The sequence below is a fragment of the Pteropus medius genome, unplaced genomic scaffold (genome assembly GCF_902729225.1).
Source record: "Pteropus medius unplaced genomic scaffold, Ma_sr-lr_union100, whole genome shotgun sequence".
Taxonomy (NCBI): Eukaryota; Metazoa; Chordata; class Mammalia; order Chiroptera; family Pteropodidae; genus Pteropus; species Pteropus medius.
The window spans coordinates 1487354-1510571 of record NW_024351543.1 but is presented as its reverse complement, the minus strand read 5'-3'; the positions used below and the strand labels follow the sequence as shown (position 1 = coordinate 1510571).

At 34.9% G+C, this 23218-nt stretch overlaps 2 long non-coding RNA genes and 1 pseudogene across 11 annotated transcripts in view; 2 read left to right on the top strand and 1 right to left on the bottom strand.

Annotated features, from left to right (window-relative positions):
• LOC120586611 (uncharacterized) overlaps window positions 1-23218 on the top strand; it is a 696355-nt gene that overhangs the window by 172336 nt on the left and 500801 nt on the right. The window lies entirely within an intron of this gene.
• Window positions 575-859, bottom strand: LOC120586614 (uncharacterized). The gene is made up of 2 exons (XR_005648762.1): window positions 779-859; window positions 575-745 (listed from the first exon to the last, which is right to left on the bottom strand). It is a non-coding gene; the product is annotated as an uncharacterized LOC120586614 (long non-coding RNA).
• On the top strand, window positions 22155-22273 carry LOC120586921 (uncharacterized; annotated as a pseudogene).

Genomic DNA, 23218 nt, shown 5'->3' with positions numbered 1-23218 from the left:
TTTTATGCTTACTATCTCTTTGTTGAAGTTCTCACTAAATTCCTTGAGCATCCTCATAACTTGTGTTTTGAACTCTACATTTGGTAGATTGCTCATCTCCATTTCATTTAGTTCTTTTTCTGGAGTTTTGTTCTGTTCTTTCATTTGGGGCATGTTTCTTTGTCTCCTCATTTTTGGCTGCCTCCCTGTGTTTGTTTCTATATATTAGGTAGATCTGCTATGTTTCTCAGTCTTGGCACAGTGGCCTTATGTGGTAGGTGTTCTGTGAAGCTTAGTGGCACAGTCTCCCTGATCACCTGAACTGGATGCTCCAGGAGTGTTCCTTGTGTGGGTTGTGCATGTCCTCCTGTTGTAGTTGACTCTTGATTGCTTTTGGCACGTCAGTGGGTAGGATTGACCCTCAGGCTGGCTGGCTGTGAAGGTTGGCCATGACCATAATTTAAGTGCTGCTGTGCAGGGGCTGACCCCATGCAGTGAGATTTGACCCAGTGGGCTCTGGTGCCTGTGGAGATCACCCTTTGGGTGTGCTACTTCTGGAGCTAATTACTTAGTGCTTTGTTGTTTTTGAAGCTGGCCACTGCGTGTGATTGTTCTGGGTCCTCCTGGGAGGATATCCAGTGCAGGCCAAATTTAGGCACTGCTTGTGATCAGCTCAGAGCTACCTGGTAAGAGCTACAAAGCAATCTGTGCTTGGTTGCTAACTGTACTGGACCTGAAAGTGTATGGGAGAAGCCACACTATGGACCTGAAAGTGTATGGGAGAAGCCACATTATGAACTGAGATCAGTTGCCACAAGTACAGGGGCTAGGGCAGCTCAGCCAAAGTCCTAGGGCACCTCGAGGTCTGCTGCCACCTCCTGGCTGCCCATAAGGCTTAGCAGTTGAATGAGCCTCAGATGGTTATGAGGTGGGTGAGGTGGGTTTTCAGGGAGTCACCAGGGTGTGGTGAGTGGTGTTCCAGGTTAATAGAGTCAGATATGGTGCCAGTGCTGAACGTGGAGTCATTCAAAAGGCTTAGAGCACACTGAGGCCAGCTGCTGTCCTTCTGGGGCCCACAGACTTCTGAGAGTTACGCAGGAAAGATTGCAACACAGTCCAGTGGAAGCTACCTGACACCAAAAGAGCCTCAGGTGATGCACGAGTTGGGTGGAGCAAATGGATTTCACCAGACCATTGCAGATTCAGATTTGTCCCAGGCCATTGCAGATTCAGATTTGTCCGTGGTGGGAGAGGGCTCAACACAGAAAAAATGACATGGGCCAGCCAGCTATGCAGGAAAAGGGCTCAAGATTGGGACAATGGCAGCTGTTTTTTCAGCCTTTGCCCTTCAGCCACACAAGTCATTCCCTGTGTGCGTGGCTCTGGTACCTCCTGATCTGCTGTCCCTCCGCCCTATACAAGAGTGAGTTGTGCGTGGGCCCTTTAAGAGGACTTCTGAGTTTCTTGCTGCCTTCAGTCTCAGGCAGATGGACGGAATCTCCCCTGATTTTTATCAGATATTGTTGGGTCTTCTCTTCCCAGCACTATTGTTCCAGTCTAGGAAGCCCACTGTGGGGCTAGGACCCCTTGCTCCTTAGGGGAGAACTTTGCGGCCAAGATATCCCTCCTGATTTTCAACGGCCGCACATGAGTGTTGAGCCAGCCATTCGCTTCTCCGTCCCTCTAACCCGTCTTGACATGGCTTCTTCCTCAGTTGTAGGACTTCTGTTCAGCTAGTCTTCAGATGATTCTCCAGGTTGATTGTTCTATAATTTAGTGGTAATTTTAATGTGGTCATGAGAGGAGGCAAGCACAGTGTTTACTTATTTCACCATCCTGACTGGAACTCCTCAGTTATTTTCTTTTTAATTCTAGGATATCATTTGATATTTATGATAGATCTTGGTTCTCAGGTAATTTTCAATCTTTTCCTCTACTTTTTAAACAATATTAATCACAGTATTTAAAAATCTGTGCCTGTGTACTCTTATTGTATCATTTTTTTATGTGTTTGTGTTTACTTTTTCTCTTGGAATTTTGGTTATTTTATTCTAACTCCTTGCTTACCTGATGATTTTTGTATATAAAATATTGAGGAGGCTTTGCATGATATTGTATTTTTGCAAAGAGTATTTAACTTTCTTCTTGCAGATAATTAGAGTAAAGGCAATTCACCTTGATCTAATCTGGAATTAAGATAATTTGAAGTTGAGTTTCTGTCGTTGTGATGACTAATCTCTTTATGTTTTGCCCTTACTCCTATAAATAGCCATTTAGAGGTTTAAATAAGATTCTGGAATGCCTTTTAAGTAGTCCTTAAACTCCAGTTTTTGCCTCCTTGGGACCAAAAGAACAAAACCTTGGCACCAAACATTGTTTAATTTTCTAGTAATCAGGTTGATGTTTTCTGCTTGTTTGGTGTTTTGGGTGTTTTTTTTTTTTTTTTTTTACCCCGTGAAAGGAAATCTGAACCCACCAAGGTTAAAAGTGAAAAAGAATATAGGTTTCACCTCATTACATTTACCTTCTGTCCAGGATCTTGGTTCCTCATGTTTTGGCTATCTTGACAGCTATGAAGTATAATTTTTGCCTTTCCCCTCTCCACTAGACTACTTAATGCTCTTTTCCAGAGCTTTGTGTTCAGTCTCTCAGCCCTATGCTACTTAAGAATCACTAAATACCTGAGTGTAAAAGTGGTAGTTATCATAGGGCTCACTTTAATATTTTTCACTTTCTCACAGAATCTTGAGTTTTAAGTTGAAACCACTTTAGTTGGTCCCTGGTGCCTTCAAACAATTTTTAAATTATTTTAATTTATTCAGCTTTTATAGTTTTGATCATCAGGAGGGGTGTTTGGATACTAGCCTCTTTATGATGGTGGAACTGGGGATCCTCTTATAATGCTAATTTGATTAACAGGTTATTTGGGGGCAGGTGGGAGTTAACTAATTTGTTTCTTTACAAAGTAATTTACGAAGATATACTGCTTCTTCCAAATGTATTTTTTACTCCCTTTTATATGAATTTCTTACATATACTTGTCTCTAAACATTATTCCTTCAGTATTTAAAAGTATAAAGTTTGTTGCCGAAGTTCATTTGGCTCATCCCAATTGATCAATCTGCACTTGAATGCTTACATTAATTTCCTTGTTAAAGCTATACTGTTCTGAAATTTAAAAATCACCAAAAATAATATTGTTATTTTCTAAAAGAAAACTTATTATCCCTGGTGAAAAGGAAATCTTCTAATTTAGGTAATTACATGCATTCTGAGAATCCAAATAATAACGATAGTTTTAGTAGGCTATAATAACCTTCTCTAGTGTGTGTACCAAATTATGATTAATGTTTTTCTATGTCATAAACTGGTACCAGGTTCCTTTAACAATAAGTTAAAGTGTTTATAAAGAGAAGTCAATGTTATTTAAAAACTGATTCATGTGTATCTTGTGGTGATAGTAGTAAATAACTAGGCATAGAAAGTAGTCTTGTAAATGAGATATAAATAATTTTTGAAATTATTTTGATTTACTAATTTTTTTCTTGAAATATTTTACCTCCCTGGATAATGTGATAACCATGTATAATGTAATATTCAATTAATAAAGCCAGTATCAGCAGATAATGATCAATGTTTGCCTTAGGGAATCCAGTACTAGAAACTTGGATAAAATGAAGCAGTTATAATGGAAGTTAAAAAGTAAGGACCTGGATAAGCATACCTATGTAGACAACATAGAGATTTATTTATTGTTATTAATAATCCATTGTATTTTATAGTTAACAGAAGTCTCAAAAGTTACTTTCTTAAGCAAAGAATGAAAAATAAGTAAAAATACCAATTAATTCTTCTGGAGACTACCGAATCCTTAAATATTTTTTGACTACTCTTCCTTTTTCCTTTGCCAATCAGAGTCATATCTTTTCTTCCAACTTATATTTCGAACTGCTATGGTTGATAGAAATTTATGGTTCTTAGCTGTTTGTATAAAATTTAGAAAAAAAATGCAAATCATAGATGCTTTTGATATAATAATATTGAAAAAAAAAAAACCAAACAAACCCTTAAGTAGGAGTTAGGTGGCCAAATACATGTTGCTATCAAATAAGTCTCTTATATTTTCTGGGCTCTAATTTCCTCTTTAGTAAAATGAGACATTGTAAAACATTTACCTTAGCTTCTCAAAGAGGCTTTATGAGGACCAAATGAAATAATGTATATGAAATCTTTTTCCAAAGTAAAACTGTTATTAAAATGTAGGAAGTTATTATTCTTATCCTTATTGGTGCTGATGATACTGGATGACTATAGCACTGCTCAGAAGCTTAAAATAGTTTTAATACAAATTTCTCTAGTTTCCCTGATGATAAATATGAAGTCTGCCTTCCTATCTGTAACTTATTACCATACTTTGTATTTTTGTTTTTGTTATTTTATTTTTTTGAAAAAATGGCACTAAATTTGCTCTGTGGATTTTAGGGGATCAAACCAATAACAGACTTCGATTAATTTCTTCATAGTAAAAATAAGTTATAAATTCAGAGAATTTAACAAACTGGGACAGGATTTTAATCTTATTAAGAATAGGTCCCCTAAGGTCCCGGAATGCATTTTATTCATCATTGAGTGGAGAAGTAATAGGCTCCTTTGGAGCAAACTTACTGAATTACAAAGGGGAAACAGTTTATCCTTGAACTATTACAAAATTCAGGAGATGGATGATATTCACTCAAGGCCAGTTTTGTAACATAAACATAGAAAATATTAACACTTTTAAAGGAGTATGCGTTATTTTAATTCATGTAATCATTAAATTAATTACTTAAAGATCATAGATCATTAAGTGATGGATTTTAAATGAAAAAAGAAGTACGCATAAGGTGAATAAGAAGATAGGTATGCATTATATCAGCGATGTCACTCAAATAGACCTGGAAAACATGTTTGTCTAATTAGGGAGCATGACAGCAAACTATGCAACCAGTGCTTGTGAGTAAATAGTGTTCTATCCTGAGGGGTTTGGCACATTATAGGAGGATTCAAGATACTTTCCATGGTCCAAAGAGAGTCAGAAATGAATGGATAATGTCCTCCTTTCTTCATTTATGTGAATCAATCAAATCGTAATCAAACTTTCTCACTCACGTGCATATTGAAGAGCCAGTGAAAAGCAACGAAATGTGCTGTACTCAATGGACAAATAGTCCTAGGACATAAACATGTGTGTATTTCCTATAAACAATTTTAGAATACAGAGTTAAAACATACATTTTATCACATTATACTGTGACCTTTGGTTACTAGCACAGTGCCTGGCATATATTGACTCTCAAAAAGTTTATTCAATTGTTTGTTGAAGAATGAATGCACTAATGAATACATACACATACAAACAAGGAAACACTCTTTGCAATGATGGTAGAATACCTATACTGAATAGTCATAGAAGAGAGTATGAAAAATTAGATTTCATTCAAAAATCCCATACCATGATTAAAAACATTCCCTTTTCAATTCCTATCTTTGGCTTTGTTTAATGCTATGTAGGATCCATTGAGTTTTTCAAAATTCTCAAGACAGTATTCTTCAAATTTTTTGTCTTTTCTTTGGTTTCTCAACCACATCTCCATGTTTTCCTTACTTACTTTCCATTCTAAATCATTTAAAATATTATGCATTTTCTTTCATTTTTTCATACTTTATCCCCCCAAGTAAAGATCATATACTTAATAAAAAAGAATTTGAAAAATTTTTAAAAGCTCAAGAAAATATTCATATTATTGTATTTCTTTACTTTCTTCTAGTCTTCAAATGTATCTTTTTGAAGGTTTTAATCTTAATCATTATACTGTGTTGTGTCTTAGTTTTTAATTTTTTTAAAGTATAAGTACCTTTTTCCATTTTAATAATATAGCATGCATTCTATTGAGTAGACAAACCATAGTTACTTACTCAGTCCTTATGCTTGGACATAAGGATTGTGATGAACTTTGTGCATATAAACTTTTCTAGTATTTAGGTTATTTCCTTGGGATAGATTACTAGATTTGGAATAAAGCCATATGTGGTGGCCATGGTGATGGCTTTCTGAGATCTGCTTTTAAGAGAAGCGGTTGTGGAGAGCATAAATGATTGACAGCCTCCAGCCTCCACACCTTTGGACCTACCATGGCATTTAGGCATTCACACTGAAGCAGTGTTTCTCCTGCACTGCTCCTAGCCAATGACTGAACATATTGAGAGTGTTAGAACTGAGATGTTCCTGTACAACACGGGATTATTCCAAGGGGCAATATGCCTCAAGAACTCCCCATCAGCTTGGCTGAGACTTTCTTAGAATTGCTCTGCATGTGAAGAAACCCTTCTCTTTCTCCTTTCATAGGAGTCAGATTTGCATCATAATCTGAGCACTCACCTTTCTCAAACCTCTGGCCCTTTATCATTCACAGATTATTCCCCCAATAAATATCTTACACACTCACTTGCTCTTGGCATCATAGGACCCAAACTGACACTGGGTATAATCATTATTCATCCTCTTGATACATAATGCTTAATTTTCTTTCAAAAAACTTTGTACTAGTTTATACCCCCACTGCAGTTCAGGTTTTCAACACTGTATTTTTTTTTTTTTCATTTAACATTCATTGATTTGACAGGTGTAAAATAGTATTCCACTTCTTAAATTCCTATTTCCTTCTTGCGATTCAGCATCCTTTATTTTTCATTTAAGATCTATTAAAATGAATTCATTTTTTTCATTAAGATATTTTTTTCTCTAGTTCATAGTTATAATTGGAATAATTCTTTTGTGGTATTTTTGATAGTGTTTTTGAATGAGGGTTCTCCTTCAATAATTCACTTATTGGTATTCGGGGTAAATTAGAATGTAGAACAAATATCATGATCAATCATTTACTCCAGACTAAACTAAGGCCACAGATACTATTTATTATTTGCCAGCAGCAGTATTTAGTTGAATTCAGGCCTCTCTCGGGAAAGTCATATATTTTTAACATTTCCATAATTAAAATGTGTGTCTGTATGTGTGCATTCACACACGAGTATGAGGATGTATGTAAGTGTAGTGTTTGTTGGGTGAGAGATAAAGCTTAAATTTTCTTCATTTAATTGTCATATTTTTTTCAGTTGCTAATCTTGTTTTTCTCCTTTGTTTTTCCTTCACTATCTTTTCCCCACCTTTATTTCTGAGGTGTCCCTGATCATCTGATACTTATTAGGTAGTTAAATTATGCATGTGCCAATCTCTGTGTTCCCAAATTCACATAGCTAATCAAGAATAAAACCATTTATTGTAAATTTACCTCTAGAATGAGTCCTTCTTTCTCTGATTTTGAGGCTGGATAGATGCTCATTATGATCTGGTAGACAATTATAACGTGCACATTTAGAGTGTAGGTGGATAGAAGAGTGCTGTGTGTTAGGTGTTAAGAGTTTTATTTTACTCATTTAAAGACAAAGATTTAAATGTGCTTGTTTAAATTCAACAAGCCCTTAGAGCCATGAGGCCTTGGGGGTAAGAGGTGCTTAAAACCAAATAGCACAGGAGCTGAAGAAGTAATTATATGCCAGACTGAAGATAGAGCTGAGCAAAGAGTGAGCTGATCTGGGAATAGGGGATGGAAAACTAAATTATGTCCCAGGTATCCACAGACCAAGAAAACAGGCTGGGAAACATGTTTCTTACTACATTTTACCAAATTTTATAAAAGACAATGTTTTTCAAAAGATTTGCTAATCTGATTTCACCCTTTTCTGTATTTTTACGTTAATCTAAATTTAAAAAAATGTTAACTGGGAGGATGTTTTTAGTGAATAACACGAAGACTTCATAATGTTAGATATATTCAGGATTTGAGGTGGCAGGAAACAAAAAATAATTGGAATGGAACTTCAATGTCCTTATCTCCCTGAAAACCAGCTTTTACATATATATATAAATTTATTGGGCTGACTTTGGTCAATAAAATTATATAGGTTTTAAGTGTACAATTCAATAATTATATATTGCATTGTGTGTTCACCACATAAAGTTAAATTTCTTCTGTCACCATATATTTGACTCCCTTTATCCTTATCTACTTCCCCGCCTCTCCCCTTCTTCCCTCTGGTAACCACTATTCTGTTGTCTGTGTCCATAAGTCTTTCTTTGTCATGTTAATTTATTGCTTCCAGTTTTATATCCCACATATAAATGAAATTATATGGTTCTCAACTTTTTCTGTCTGACTTATTTCATTTAGCTTGATAATCTCAAGATCTATCTATATCATCGCAAATGAAAGTATTTCATCTTTTCTTACGGCTGAGTAATGTTCCATTGTATATGTATACCACAGCTTCTTTATCCAGTCATCTATCAAAGGATACTTCAGGTGTTTTCATATCTTGGCCACCGTGAATAATGCTGCTATGAACATTGGGGTGCATATATATACATATACATATATGTATATATGTTTTATTGACAAAAAAAATAGATATATTTTACATATATTTTTATTATGGTGACATTGGATAACAAAATCCAGTAAGTTTCAGGTATAAAATTCAACAGTAAAGCATATACATATTGCATGTGTATTCACCTCCCATAGTTAGATTTCTTTCTGTCACCACATATTTGACCCCTTTTATCCCATCTACCTCTCCCCTCTCCCCCCTACCCTCTGGTAACCACTAGTCTATTGTCTGTGTCCATGAGTCTTTGTTTGTTTGTCTTGTTTGTTTGTTGCTTTTAGGTTTATATCCCACATATAAGTGATATCATGTGATTTTCAATTTTTTCTGTCTGGCTTATTTTGCTTAACATGATTATCTCAAGGTCCATCCACATTATTGCAAGTGGCAGTATTTCATCTCCTCTTATGGGTGAGTAATGTTCCATTGTATATATGTATCACAGCGTCTTTATCTAGTCATCTATTATAGGACATTTCGATCGCTTTCATGTCCTGGCTACCATGAATAATTTGTCTGTGAACATTGGTGTGCAAATATCTTTTTGAATATATGTTTTCAAGTCTTTGGAGTAAATACCCAGTAGAGGGATTGCTGGATATCATATGGTAGATCAATTTTTAGTTTTTTGTGAAACCTCTATACTGTCTTCCATAGTAGCTGTACCAATTTGCAGTCCCACCAGCAGTGTATGAGGGTTCCTTTTTCCCCACAACCTTTCTAACACTTGTTATTACCTATCCTGTTGATGATAGCCATTCTAACAGGTGTAAGGTGGTATCTCATTGTGGTTTTGATTTGCATTTCCCTAATAGCTAGTGAAGCTGAGCCTCTTTTCATATGTCTGTTGGCCATTTGTATGTCTTCTTGGGAGAAGTGTCTGTTCAGGTCCTCTGACCATTTTTCAATTGGCTTGTTTGTTTTTTTATTGTTGAGTTGTATGAATTCTTTGTATATTTTAGATAGTAGGCCCTTATCAGAGGTGTTATTTGCAAATATCTTTTCCCATTCAGATGGTTGCCTCTTTGTCTTGTTGATGTTTTCTTTTGCTGTGCAGAAGCTTTTTAGATTGATATAATCCCATTTATTTATTTTTCTTTTTCTCCCTTTGCCTTTGAGGTCAAATTCATAATATGCTCTCTAAATCCAAGGTCCATGAGTTTAGTACCTTTGTTTTCCTCTGTGCAATTTATTGTTTCAGGTCTTATATTTAGGTCTGATTCATTTCGAGTTAATTTTGGTGTATGGTGACAGACAGCAGTCTAGTTTCATTCTTTTGCTCGTGGATTTCCAGTTGAAAAAACAGCTATTAAAAGCTACTTTACCTCCCTCACCTCTTCCCAAAGAAAAAGAGAGTGGAAAGAGGAAGGGCCATGGTATGCTTATATCCTGCATGTGGCTTTCACTAAGTTACTCTGGAATGATGAAGACAGGAGAATGAGAAGACCCTATTCATTTATTTATTCAATGAATATTTATTAAGCAACAGCTGTGTTCCAGGCAAAGAGACTGTGATTCAAAAATTTATAAGACAAATGCCTGATTTAAGGAGGACCTTAAACTCAGTGGGAGAGAAAGAAGGAATATCAAGAAATGGAATTATGCAATTTCAATACAAAGCAAATTGCTGTGACGTGTAAGCATAGATTTGGCAAGTGACGGGCAGCAAAGTTAGAGAAGACTTTCCTGAGGTAGCAGCTATTGAGAACTAAAGGATGAAGACGAGTTTTCCATGAAAGATTTGGGTGGAGTGAAGAGAGGAAGAAGAGTATATTTTAGGCAATAGGAACAGTATGTAGAATTTCAGTAGGTCAATGGTTCTACCAGATTTCTTATGTTAAGAGAAACAGACAGGGGCAATTACATGGGAGGTACAAAAACCCTAAGGTGAGGGGTTTCGTTGATGGAAAGGTAGATGGATAAATCCTGGATGTAGCGTTAGTAGGGATTAAAGAATGGATGGATCTCAGTGGAGTGGTTTGTAAGTGAGGCAGCAAAAAGTTAATCTAATGGCCATTATTTTCTTCTTGAGATAGATAGCACATTTCTTTGCAGATACCTGAGGAAGAGAGTGGAGTAGATTTCAGGAAAGAGAAGCTTTGAAATAGATGTCAAATACAGAAAGCAAGTGGGAGCTGATTAGGGAAACTTGGAAGGATTGTTAAGCAACATTTAGGCCCAGCTCCTTGTGAAGGCTGTGGGTGAGCAGTCTGTGAGTTTACAAGACCCTCATTAGCTTCTGATACCTAGGAATGGAGAAGGCAGGTAGCTGGATTGCTCCAGGATTAAGTTTTCACTGATGTTGGTGCTCTTTTCATTTCTCCCCACCACTCTTCTCTTGTCACTGAAGATTTCTTATGGCTGGCTGATATTTGTGACTCTCTGCCTGAGGGCCTTTTTTTCCCCCGAGTGTCGAGCAAATTTTGCTCAAAGTGTTGGACACGCTCGAAGTGCCAAAGAGTTGATGTCACTAGATGAAGCCTTAAGCAAATATCTGGTGGCAAGTTAGTGGATAACTAAATACCCGAGCATCTTCTTCCTTCATATGGGGTAACTGTGAGGCATGTTCTGCAGGTTCCCAGAATAGCCCAGTGAGATTGAAGTCCAGTTTACCACGGCAGCAAGTTGCTTAATAAACACATTCTTTATTGACTTTCTACCTGTTTGATTTATGGCTGTGTAACAAACTACCCCAAAACTTAGATGCTTAAAATAACAAAGATTTAGTATATCTCACAATTATGTGGGGTAGCTGGGCTTAGTTAGGGAGCACGTCTGCTCTGCTTAGTAATAGCAGTGGTCACTCATGTAGTTGCACTTGCCTGTCTCGGTCAGGAATGTCACAATGGCTTATTTATAGGTCTGGGGCCTCAGTGGGGACAGGTGGAATGGCCAGGGGATGTCTAGACCTCTTTCTCTCCACGTGCTTTCTTCTCATTCACTAATCTAGTCGAAGGTCCTTTACATGGTATATTGTAGCCCAGGAAAGCAAAAGAGGAGGCTGGCAGGATTCTTTTGCTTTGGCTCAGAACCGGCACAGTGTGACTTTTGCTGCAATCTGTTGGTCAAAACAAGGTACAAGGCCAGCCCAGATTCAAGATGGGGGGAAACAAACTCTGCCTCTTGATGGGAGAGGCAGCATGCAAGAATACGGATCTAGGAACTATCGATGGTTACCTTTGCAGACTGCCTTATTTTCCTTCTCTGCCTTACTTTCTTTCTTCCTTACCAGGTTTCCTGGGGTCATCTCCCAAATAAACCACTTAAACTAGAATTCTTGTCTCAGGATTTCAGCTGAGAGATCTTGGTGAAGAGACAGAGGAAAACCACGGTGTGAATTGAGGGTATTAGCAAAAGTATAAAGTGATGGGCCTTAGGTTTTGGCTGGGTGAGAAAGACAATGTGAAAGGGATTTGAAGGCAGAAAACTCAAGAGGCCTAGGGCTTGACAATATCTATGATATCAAAGAGCTAGGCCTGATAAATTTGGCAGGGAAAGAAGCCTGGAGGAAAAGGAGACTGTGGTGGTAGGTCTAGCAATGGCAGACTGTACCTTGGGGACACCAAGGAGCAGAAACCAGTGGAGCAAAGACAAGATTTCATCAATCGGCCTCTGGACAGGCTTAAGCTACCACCTTAGTAGTAAGGCTCACCCCTTTTGAAATCAATTCTCTTGAGTTGCACATTAGGCATATACTCCTTCAGAGAGGAGGTGGCTGTTAACATAATTAGTCTACAACACCTGGGAGATGATGTTGCCCAAAAACAGCTGGAGGGGAATCTCCTGCCTACTGGAGTTGCCATCCTAAGGAAATGTGTTACTTTTTAAAACTGAGACACAAACAAAAATATGTATGAGAAAGAACAGTTCGGGATTTTAAGTCACAGTGTCACCAGTTAGGTGATACATGTTGTCACAATAGTAACTTAGCCTTTTTGAACCCCACTTCTTTCGTCTATTATATGGCATTACTACCTCATTTTATTGTGATGAGATTAAATGGTAAGACATTTGCTAAGTGCCTAACCCATAATAGGGTATAAATCAATATTAGTTCCCTTTCTCGAATTTTTTCCTTCCCCATCCTATCCCCATCCTATAAACCAAGAATTTTTTCCTTCCCCATCCTATAAACCTGTCAAGGCAACGTATAACACACCTTCTTTTTCTGCTGTTGGAGCTTGTTTCTAAAGAACATGTGATCTACTGTATGATATTCCCTAATGGCCAAAGGGTTCACTCTGTCTCCCTTAGTACTTTTTTACTACTAAGCAGTGACTGGGGAGACTTGAGCTAAGTGGTAAGTGCCCAATCTGAAGAAATGTTTGTTTTGTTGTTTTGTTTTGTTTTGTTTTGTTTTGTTTTGTTTTGTTTTGTTTAAATGAAGAGCAAGAGGATTCATTTGCACTAAGTAGCCAAACATTCTGCTTGAAACGTATTTGGCATTCATATGGATTTTGGCAAGAAATAAGCTCTATCTGAACTCTGTTGTACTCATTCATTTTGTTAAAACTGATATTCAACAGATTATAGTTAGATTCAAGTAAAAAGGAGGAAAATTTTCACTAAATTGTAGATTTTTGTGAATTATAGATTAAACATGGGAGCTCTTGGCTTAAGTATGTTTCTTTATTTCAAAAGAAGGAGTTAAAAATTCTTATTCTTGTCATTAGTGTGTGTATAGATTAATTCATTCTAACTGCCCTTTCAAAACAAAATGAAGATCAGTGATATTGATCCAACCATTTCACATTTAAATAGAGTGATTTAGAAAGGACACAACTTAGTTGCACATATGAGCAATATAAATAGCCTTTTAGGGTATGGGAAATTGTAAACAGGAACTTGAAGGTAATTTTATCCTCATCCTTAGGTTTAAGTAAGCCTGCCGGAATTTGCAAACTGATTGAAATTGTTACTTTTTCAGATAATTTCTGCCTATAGTGACATGTTCATGAGGTAGAAAACAGAAAAAAATTCAAAATTCTTTTTTCTATGATAGTTTTGCTCTTGATATGTCCTTCTTTCCATAACAGAATACTTACTCCATTGCTCTTTATTCTCAACTCCCAGTTACAGAGAATCTTCCTTGATTCCTGCCTTCTGCGCAGGAATTAGATCCTATCTTCTGGGTGAGCACCTGTTAGATCCTCAACTGACTGATGAATTCCCTGACTGCTCAGGGTCCCTCTCAGTGCCTTTACTCCATCTCTCACTGCCCCTCTCACTCTCTGCCTCTGACAGGAGACCACACTCTGTCTGTGGATTGTTACCCCTTTTCTAATAAACCTTCCTTTGACTCTAACATTGGCATGTATGTTGAATTCTTTCTACACTCTCCGCCAAAGGACCCTCTCCTCTCGGTGCAGGGCTTGGTCTCCCCCCATCACCTCGGGGGAATTTGCCCTGTCCTGCATCAGAACCGTATCTTCTAATGGCTGATGGAGAAGGAGTTGGGGGCATGATTTCACCATAACCTAATAGATTCAGAGGCATAACCAAGAAGAAAAAAAGTATAATGAAATTATTTCAAATTATAGATCTCTTACAGAGCTTAGATTCTTTTTGAGTTTTAAATGAGATCGTGTCTTCTAATACCCAATGTTGATGTTACCCTGTCTTATAATGTGTCAAGTCTAAAAACATGTCTTGCAGTGATAGTGATGTATGGATTCTCTTTTCATCTACAAAGTGAATGTGCTTTAGCTTCTTTTTTAAAATTTTACGTTTGAGTGTGTGCTTATTTTTAATTTATAAAATATAACTTAGTTGAGATAGTTTTTCAAACTTTGAGATATGTTGTGGGTTAGTGTAAATCTTGGTCAAAAAAAACTTGGAACAGAGATTCTTTTATTAATTTATTCTCCTACTTTGGTTCTGGGACCTGATAAGAGTGTTGGTCTTGACATTTTTTTCCACTTCCAAAACTTTTGAGAATTTGACATATATAAATTTCACTTGCATTCATATGTATTTGGTGACATTTTAAACTTATTTCTTACCCACCTCCTTGTCCCTTTTCTTCATTGTTATTGTTCAGGCTTCTCCAAGAAGCAAGTGACATGTTTTCTAGTCCATTTACTCCCATTTTTATCTGTACTTCTCTTTTAGAGCCTTCAGTTCCCAGAATTAATCATAATATAAGAGTTATGCTCCTTGTATGGAGGCATAAACTTCTAGTCAGACAGCCCACCTGCAAATAACAACATTAAACTATGAACAAAAACAAAAACAAAAAAGCAAAACAAACAAAATACAGTACAATGATCTGAGGGTTTTGAAGAATGAACAATAGTAGGAAGATTTTAGAGGGGAGTTGAAACTTAGATTAAGCAACTGACATGGGATGTGGTGAGTTTCACATTTTTGCAGCTTCTCCTGAGAACATCTGAAGTTGTACTGGCAATATAGGGCAACTAAACTTCAAAAGAAAACCTACTGCCTTTTGACTAGAGGGACCCTGGGCAGGAGCAGGGGATACCAGAGAGTGAAGGGTAGCACAGGAAAAGAAAAAGATGAAGAACCTCAAATTATTTATACAAACTCTGCCTAACTATTTGGCTGACCCCTGAACCACGCATGCATAGGGCAGACTCAACAGGACAGAGTTCATGGTTTCAGGTTAGCCAAGTTAATGGCCTGCTAAAACGAAATATCAGTACTCTCTGGTTTTGTATAACAGAATCCAGAGTATCTACAATTAACACTGACAATGTCCAAGATAAAACCTCAGATTACATCAAATATAAACAAAGAAAAAGAAAAAACACCCATAAACTGTAACCCTTTCTCAAGGAAAAAAAAAAAAATCAACAGATGATGATCCTGAAATGACCTAGATGTTACAATTTTCAGGCAAGAAAATTAAAGCAGCTGTTACAAACTATGCTGAAGGAGATAAAAGAAAATATAGGTGAAATGAATAAAAAATAGGAAATCTCAACAGAGAAGTAAAAAAATACATATAAACAACTAAATGGAAAGTTTAAAATAGAAAAGTACATTATCTGAAATAATAAATTACCAAATAAGCTTAATAGTGTAATGGAAGTAGCAGAAGGAAAAGTCAATAAATTTAAAGGTAGATCAATAGAAATCATTCAATCTAAAAAGGAGTGAGGAAAAAAGTGGAAAAATAAGTAGAACCTCAGAAGTCTAAAGGAAAGTTTTAAAAGATGTAGCATATAGGTCATTGAAGAACAAGAATGGAGCAGAAAAAATATTTAAATATTTTAAGAATAAAAGTTAAAGCTTTCCAATTTTTGTAAAAGACACATACAGATTCAAGAACTTTAGTGAACCCAAAACATTATAAATTTTAAGAAAACAGTGCCTCAGAGTATCATAATAAAACTGTTGAAAGCCAAATTAATAGTGCATTCAAAATTACATTTAGTGTTATGGAGACATTATAATGTCCTGTTTGAATATTTTTAAAAACATGAGGAAAAATTAGAAAGTAGAGTTTAAGTAACAGGCTATAATCGCCTAACATCTATCTCTGCCACCTATTAGCTCTGTGACCTTGAGCCAATTTCTTTTCTTTAACCATCAATTTCTTCCTTTTAAAATGGTGATAAAGATGAAAATAAAACTACCTCATATGGCTGACATACAGATTAAGTTAAATAATATATACAAAACTTTGGGCAAAGCACTTAGTAGGAGCTAAATAAATGATAGATATTGTTACCTCTTTCTCCCCAGTGATCTTTGCTTGGTTTTACCTCTAAAGCCTAATTATTGCAAATAATTTTTCTTCCTTATAAGTCCTTTATCTAGTTTTGATATCAATGTTTTATAGTCTTATATAATGAGTTGAGGTGCTTTTCCTTTTTTTTTTATGGTAGAATTTTTATAACATAGATTTTAAGGTTTATCAAATATTGCCTCAAATTTTTTTTTTCTTTTGCTTCTGATTTTAGGCAGAAAGTTTTAAGTCTTTCACCATTGAGTATAATGTTATCTGTGGGGTTTTTGTTTGTTTGTTTTCCTTTTACTAGTAATGATAACTTAACACTTTAAATAAAGTAAAAAAACTACTTCCATTTAAGTCCCTTTACCTCTCCCCACTTTTAAATATAACTGTTTTAAGTATTTCCTCTACCTACAGTAAGCACCACATAAGATGACTTTATAAATTTTAATTCATCTGTCAAACATGAATAAAAATATGAGAGGATAGTTTATTTTATTTACTCTTATTTTTTGCCTTATTGTTTTTGTTTCGCTATTTTTTTTTAATAAGCTTGAGATAGAAGGGAAATTCCTAGAATATTTTTAACAGCATTTCTTCTTTATTGTGTGTTTGTTTGTTTGATTTGATTTGATCTCCTTTACCCATTTTGCCCACTTTAGCAATCATCAGCTTATACTCTGAATCTGTGAGTCTATTACTGTTTTGTTTTGTTTATTTTTGTTTTGCTTTTTTACATTCCACAGTAAATGAAATCATATGGTATTTGTCTTTGTCTTATTCCATTTAACATAATATGTATATATGCTCTAGGTCCATCCATGTAGTCACAAATGGCAAGATTTCATTTTTTTAATTTTTATTGCAGAGTAATTTTCATTATACACACACACACACACACACACACACACACACACACACACTGAATTATATATATATATAATAAAAAAAAATATATATCCAAGGTATGGAAGCACCCTAGGTGTCCATATTGTTTTCCATATTGGCTGTACCAATTTACAATCCCACCAGCAGTGTACAAGGATTTCTTTTCCTCCACATCCTTGCCTGTATTTGTTACTTGTTGATTTTTTGGTATTAGCCATGCTGAGTGGTGTGAAGCGATATCTCACTGTGGTTTTGACTTGCATTTTGTTCATGATTAGTGATGTCAAACATTGTTTCATATGTCTTTTGGTCATCTTTATGTCCTCTTTGGAAAAATATGTATTCACAACCTCTGTCCATTTTTGAATTGGATTATTTTTGTTTTTTGTTAAGCTTTATGAATTTGTTATATATTTTGGATATTAACACCTTATTGGATATATCATTTGTGAATATCTTTTTCCATTCAGTAGGTTATCTTTTTGTTTTGTCGATGGTTTCTTTTGCTGTGCAAAAATTTTTTAGTTTGATGTAGGGCAAGGGCAGTGAAAGCAAAAGTAAATAGGACTAAATGTTGCCTATAAATATATTAGGGCCTAGTAAATTATGTGTGTGTGTGTGTGTGTGTGTGTGTGTGTGTTTATGTTTATATACATTTCTAACTACTGAAGTAATGGTTTTATTTATAATAGTCTATTCAGGTTTACCAGTTTTTTTCAAGTCAGTTACATTTTTCTATAAAATTGTCCGTTTAATCTAAGTTTTAAGGTAGCTTGAATATTTAGTTCAAATAAATAGCATAAAGTTGTTCATATTGTTCAGTAATTATTTTAGATTTCCCAATAGATTTTCCCTTTTTTTAATGCTTTTTACTTACACATTCTCTTTTTTTATGATAAAACTTTCCAGATTGATCTATCATATTAGTCTTTTCAAAGAAACAATGTTTTATTTTGTTGACTGTCTTTATTTCACTTCTTTCTAATATTATTTTGCTGTTTTCCTGCTTTTAATTTTTTTTGCTTTTGCTTTATTGTATCTTTACTGATTTGATAAGTTTTAGTCTTTATTTTTTAACACAGTAACTTAAAGCTATACGTTTTCCCCTATGAATTGCTTTAGCTGCATTTGTTGGGTTTTGGTATGTATTGTGTTCATTGTCACTGAGTTCTCTATATTTTCTAATCTTCAAAATTTCATTAGTGTTTCACTTGTGATTTATCTAAAGTTTTAATTTTTTAAAAACTCCAGTTATTAGAGGTTTTGGGGGCATGGGGAAATATTTTTGTTATTAAAGTCTACATTTAAATGTGATTAGAAGAAATAATATAATGATTTTAATTCTTTAGTATATGTTGAGACTTACTTTGTGGCTATTGATGTGTCAGTTTTGGTGAAATTTTCACGAGTGCTTGGAAGGCATGTGTATTTCATAATTCTGAGGTGCACAGTTTTATATTAAGCGGATTTATATTTGTTAACTGTTAAATTATCATTCCCTTTTTTTTACCTGCTTACTCTTGAAATTAATGGTAGAAATTGATAAAATCTTTTGTTATGATTAAAGATTTTGCTGTTTGTGATTTATGTATTTTATGTCTATTCTATTAGTTGCTTAGAGGAGCAGTTTATTGTATCTTGATGACTTATTTTATTTTCATTATTTAATTACCATCTTTATTTTTTAATAATGCTTTTACTTAGAATGCGATATAGCCTCATTTCAGGTATTAATTTTAATGAAAATTTCCTTTCTATAAACTTTCTTGTTTTTATTTATGAAATCTGCTTTTTTTCACAGTTTCTTCTCTTTATTGTTACCTCTCTCTTTATATTTTTTCTCATTTTAAACATTTTGTCACACTAAAGTCTGAGATTAATATTCTGTTACTTCAGTTCTTAAGGCTGTGCTCTGTTCATTTTTAACTTAATTCTCAGATTCAATCTAAAGAACTTGTGTGTCTGCTGACTCATTTGTGGATAAATCTTTCCTAATATGTTTCATATTTTTGATACGTGAGCTCTTCTTTATTGGAATTTGTTTTTTCTTTGAGATTCCCACATGACTTGGGTTATTGGAGATGTCCTGCTAGAGTGGATTTTCTTTTCTGGGTACTCCAGGTGTATTACTTAGTTGCTATTTTCTGTGACTACAGTTACTGTAAATGTCCTTCATGTCCTTGAGGTTCCCTGGTTTATTACTGAGTTGGATAATACTCTTGGTATGTTGTGGTAGCATCATAATGATGCCAGGTGTCCTGTCCTCACATCCTTTTTGTTTCTGTCTTCTTGGAATTTTAAGTTCTCTCTCGTGAGGTTGAACTTTTAAAATGTTTTCATTTGTATACGTGTTTGTGTGTTTTCTTCTATAAATGTAGCACCACTATGTTTTAACAGGAGAAGTTCTGTGAAAATCTAGCCTGACACTTTTGTAGAAAACAAAAGTGAATACTTATTCAAGGAGGCCTTTTGTGTTTCCCATTCCTTTGGCTTGAATGCCTTTTGTCCAAGGATATCTTTCTCTCTCCTTCTTTCATTTATTTTAGGCCTTTACCTGCATTTGATCTTTCAATGATATTATCACGAGTTCCCTTTTCTAAAATGTCAACCCTAACTTACTGTCCCAGCATTTATTTTTCCCTTCCTTGATTTATTTAAATTTCTTAGCATGGACCATTGCCTATCATTTTACATATTATTGTCATTTTCCCACACAAAAATTTCTGTGTTATCAGAAATTTTCATTTACTTTGTTTACTCGTATATCTTCGATAATTAAAAAAATGCCTCGCACATAGTAAGTACTCAACAAATATTTGCTTAATAAATGATTTAAATATTCAGTGGCTGTGTTGTATGCCTGTTCCTGAACTAGGTGGTGATGATAAAAAAGAAAAAAATATAGACAAGATTCTAGCCCTCATGAGGACAACAGGCTATTAGAAAAGCAGTTTATCACTACAGGTGTGCAAAGGCTGTGAATTCAAATGAACTCTTTTGATGAATTTTTTGGTACCAGGTGGACAACTCTTGGAAGTATGGAGGCATAGTGATTACTTTTCATATGCAATGCATATAAGACCTCTTATCTTCTTTATCTAAGAATAAAATAAAGAATACACACATGCGTACACACACACAAACTTACATATATACAGACTAGAAAGATAATGATTTAGACAGAAAATAATTTTAATGAGGGAGCTGACATAAGTTTGGCTAAAGTAGTGAGAAAGTGAAAGTAGCAAAGCGTGAAAAAAAGAATTTCCATTAAACTTTTCATGATACCAAGTTTCTCTTTCCATGTTGGTAGCCACCGTCTAAGCACAAAACACAAAGAAAACACAACTCTACATTCTGCTGCCTTGTAATTGTACCTAAAGAGCAAGTACACATTTGCCTTTTCTAACTGCAGATAGTACATGGAGGAGGATATGCTGTTACTTTATCATAGTAAATAATAAAGTTCATGGCAATATTTACACAGGCTGAGTTTCCAGCGTATGAAATCATGTGAAGAATGTTAAATGTCTAAAATGTGTTTAATGTACATTTCAGTTGATTTTTCTCCTAACTATAATAGTAGCAATTATTTTATTTATATGAGGGGAAGGCTATGTCACCTAAGGGGAAAGCTAATAGATTTCTTGGCAATTTTTCTATCCTGTTAAAGTCTCTTTCCATTTCTAACCGCAGTTATATTCTTACTACTCTGTCTTACACCGTTTTTTTACTTATTGTGTCTGACACATACTTACCTCTTTTCTGCCTTGGAGCCCTTGTTTCTTCTATTTTTTTCTACCTAAAATGTCTGCTCCTGGGCTTTTAGTCAAATCATATCTCTATCTTTCTGCAGATACCGGCTGGCCAACGCAAAGGAACTAATGTGTAGTAAGTCTTTCTCTTAAATGCCACGGATTGTACTAGCAGCTGCTTTCATATATTTCAGGTTTTCCTGACTTGCTACTGAGTGAATAGAATTTACAATAAAAGAGTACCTACAGTATCAAGGCTTCCATGTGATAGATAGAGCTGGAATGTAGAGAAAACAACGGTAGGGGTGGCTGTTACCTACCTAAATTTTTAGTCTCTTGATTGAGACTAAAAGCCGCTGAGTGTTTATTGTGTGTTAGGCACTAAACCAGACCCTGGATATAGAGTGTAGAACAAAATAATGTGGCCTCTATAGAGTATACAGCCTAGTGGGGGAGAGAGAGAATAAACACATAAATCAATAATCATATGAATGATTCAAACTGTCATAAATACCACAACGTAATAAAATAATGGAGGGATCTGTCTCAGGAATAATATTCAGAGGTGGCCTCTCAGAGAGCACAGGACCAAACAATTAGGCGGAACTCTTTCAGGGAACTCTGAAGATACCGGTGTCTCAACTTCTACCACACTAGTGTCTGTTAACAAGTGGGATTTTCATTGCTCACCTCTGCCCACCCAGGGGCCAAACCAACTAGGCTTTCTAGTCTGTTATAAACATTTGTGATTCAGGTTCTTATGATTTAGTTTTATAACGATTAAGAGGAAAAGAAGGAAGAAAACAAGGAAGAAAAAAGATTGGAAGATTAGTTTTTCAAAGGTTGAAAAACAATTTGTTTAGGAATGTCATTCTCTAATTTTTTCATGCTTGTCAGTTTTCTTAATCATCAGAAGTAGATGGTAACACAAGTCATTCAACATTCTTTTAACCAATATTTAAACCATACAACTATTTATTAGGTACTGTGCTAAGATCTAGAGATGTAATGGTGAATAAGACAAAACCCCTGTCCTCATGTTTACAGTCTTATGTGAAAGATGGTTACAATGCAGTATGATATTAGGACAAGATTAAGCACAGAACATCAGATTCTGGAGGAGATAATACCCAAATTAAGACCCCAGAGATATGTACAAGCAGGTCAGTAGAATTTTACATTCCACAAGAACAAATAATTCTTTTCTATAGTCATAACTTCAAGTTGATAGTACTTTGAAAATATAATTCTTAATGGTTATCTGAATTCTAGTTTTGCTCATTTTCTTGACGAGCTCTTAAATTTTCATGTAAGAAGTTAAGTTTCAGAAAACTAATTAAAAAACTATTTTTGTCTATGGCCATGCTACCTTGAACAAGCCCTATCCCGTCTGAACTTGGAAGCTAAGCAGGGTCAGGCCCGGTTAGTATTTGGATGGGAGACCACCTATGAAGACCAGGTGCTATAGATGTAAAAAATGAAAAAAATAAGGGATTGTAAGCTGACAAGGTCCTTGCAATCTGTGAGGTCAACCACGGGTTGCCTTGCCTAAAAAAAAATTAAAAATAAATAAAAATAAAAAAACTATTTTCTTCTTAATAAACTGTGCAGTGTGGATTACAGGGTAAATAGACTTATTAATATTTAGTGTATTGTAGATCAGATTTCTACTTGAAAGTTCAAATTTATCATGTTTACACATAAAATTCGATATTAAATTATTTCATTTTAAGTGGTAGCCATTATTACTAGAAAATTCAAATAAAGCATATTTTTATAAACTTACTTTTTCATGCATTTTTGTAGCTTTATTATAGCTAGTCTGACCTAAGGTCCAGACAAACCAACTGTGCCCTTGGGTTAACGGGTGTTTATCATATAATTTCCTCTTCCTTCCTTATTGCCCTTTATCTGTTTCCAGTTCACAGAGTTGATAAATAGATAACTGTTGCTTCTCATACTTCCTTTTTCTGATAGAAAGATAGATCTTTAAAGCATTCATGACTGGCTAAGTCTAACTCAGTAATTTATAAAATTAAGTGTAATTAAAAGTTTTTCAAGTCTATTTTTAATTCCTCTTACTCTTCATAGGCTTTTTGTTCAAGTAAACCTCAGATGTTAGGGCATCTCAATTTTTAAAAATTTAATTGGCTTTATTGATGATTAATGTCTACATTTTATAATAACAATATAATAATGATAGAGCAATAGTGGGTCTAGAAGAAATAAATACATATTAAATAAAAGTATTTGAAATTACATAGTGTCTTTTCTCAAAATAGGTCAAATTTAAAATGTAAAGCACTTAAAAGTTTCCTAAAGATGCTTATTCGGTCGTAGGGGAAATGTTTTTTTAGTCTAAATTTAGGTTCAGAACCCTTTTATGGAGTCACTGCCCCTGTACATCCAGCTGAGG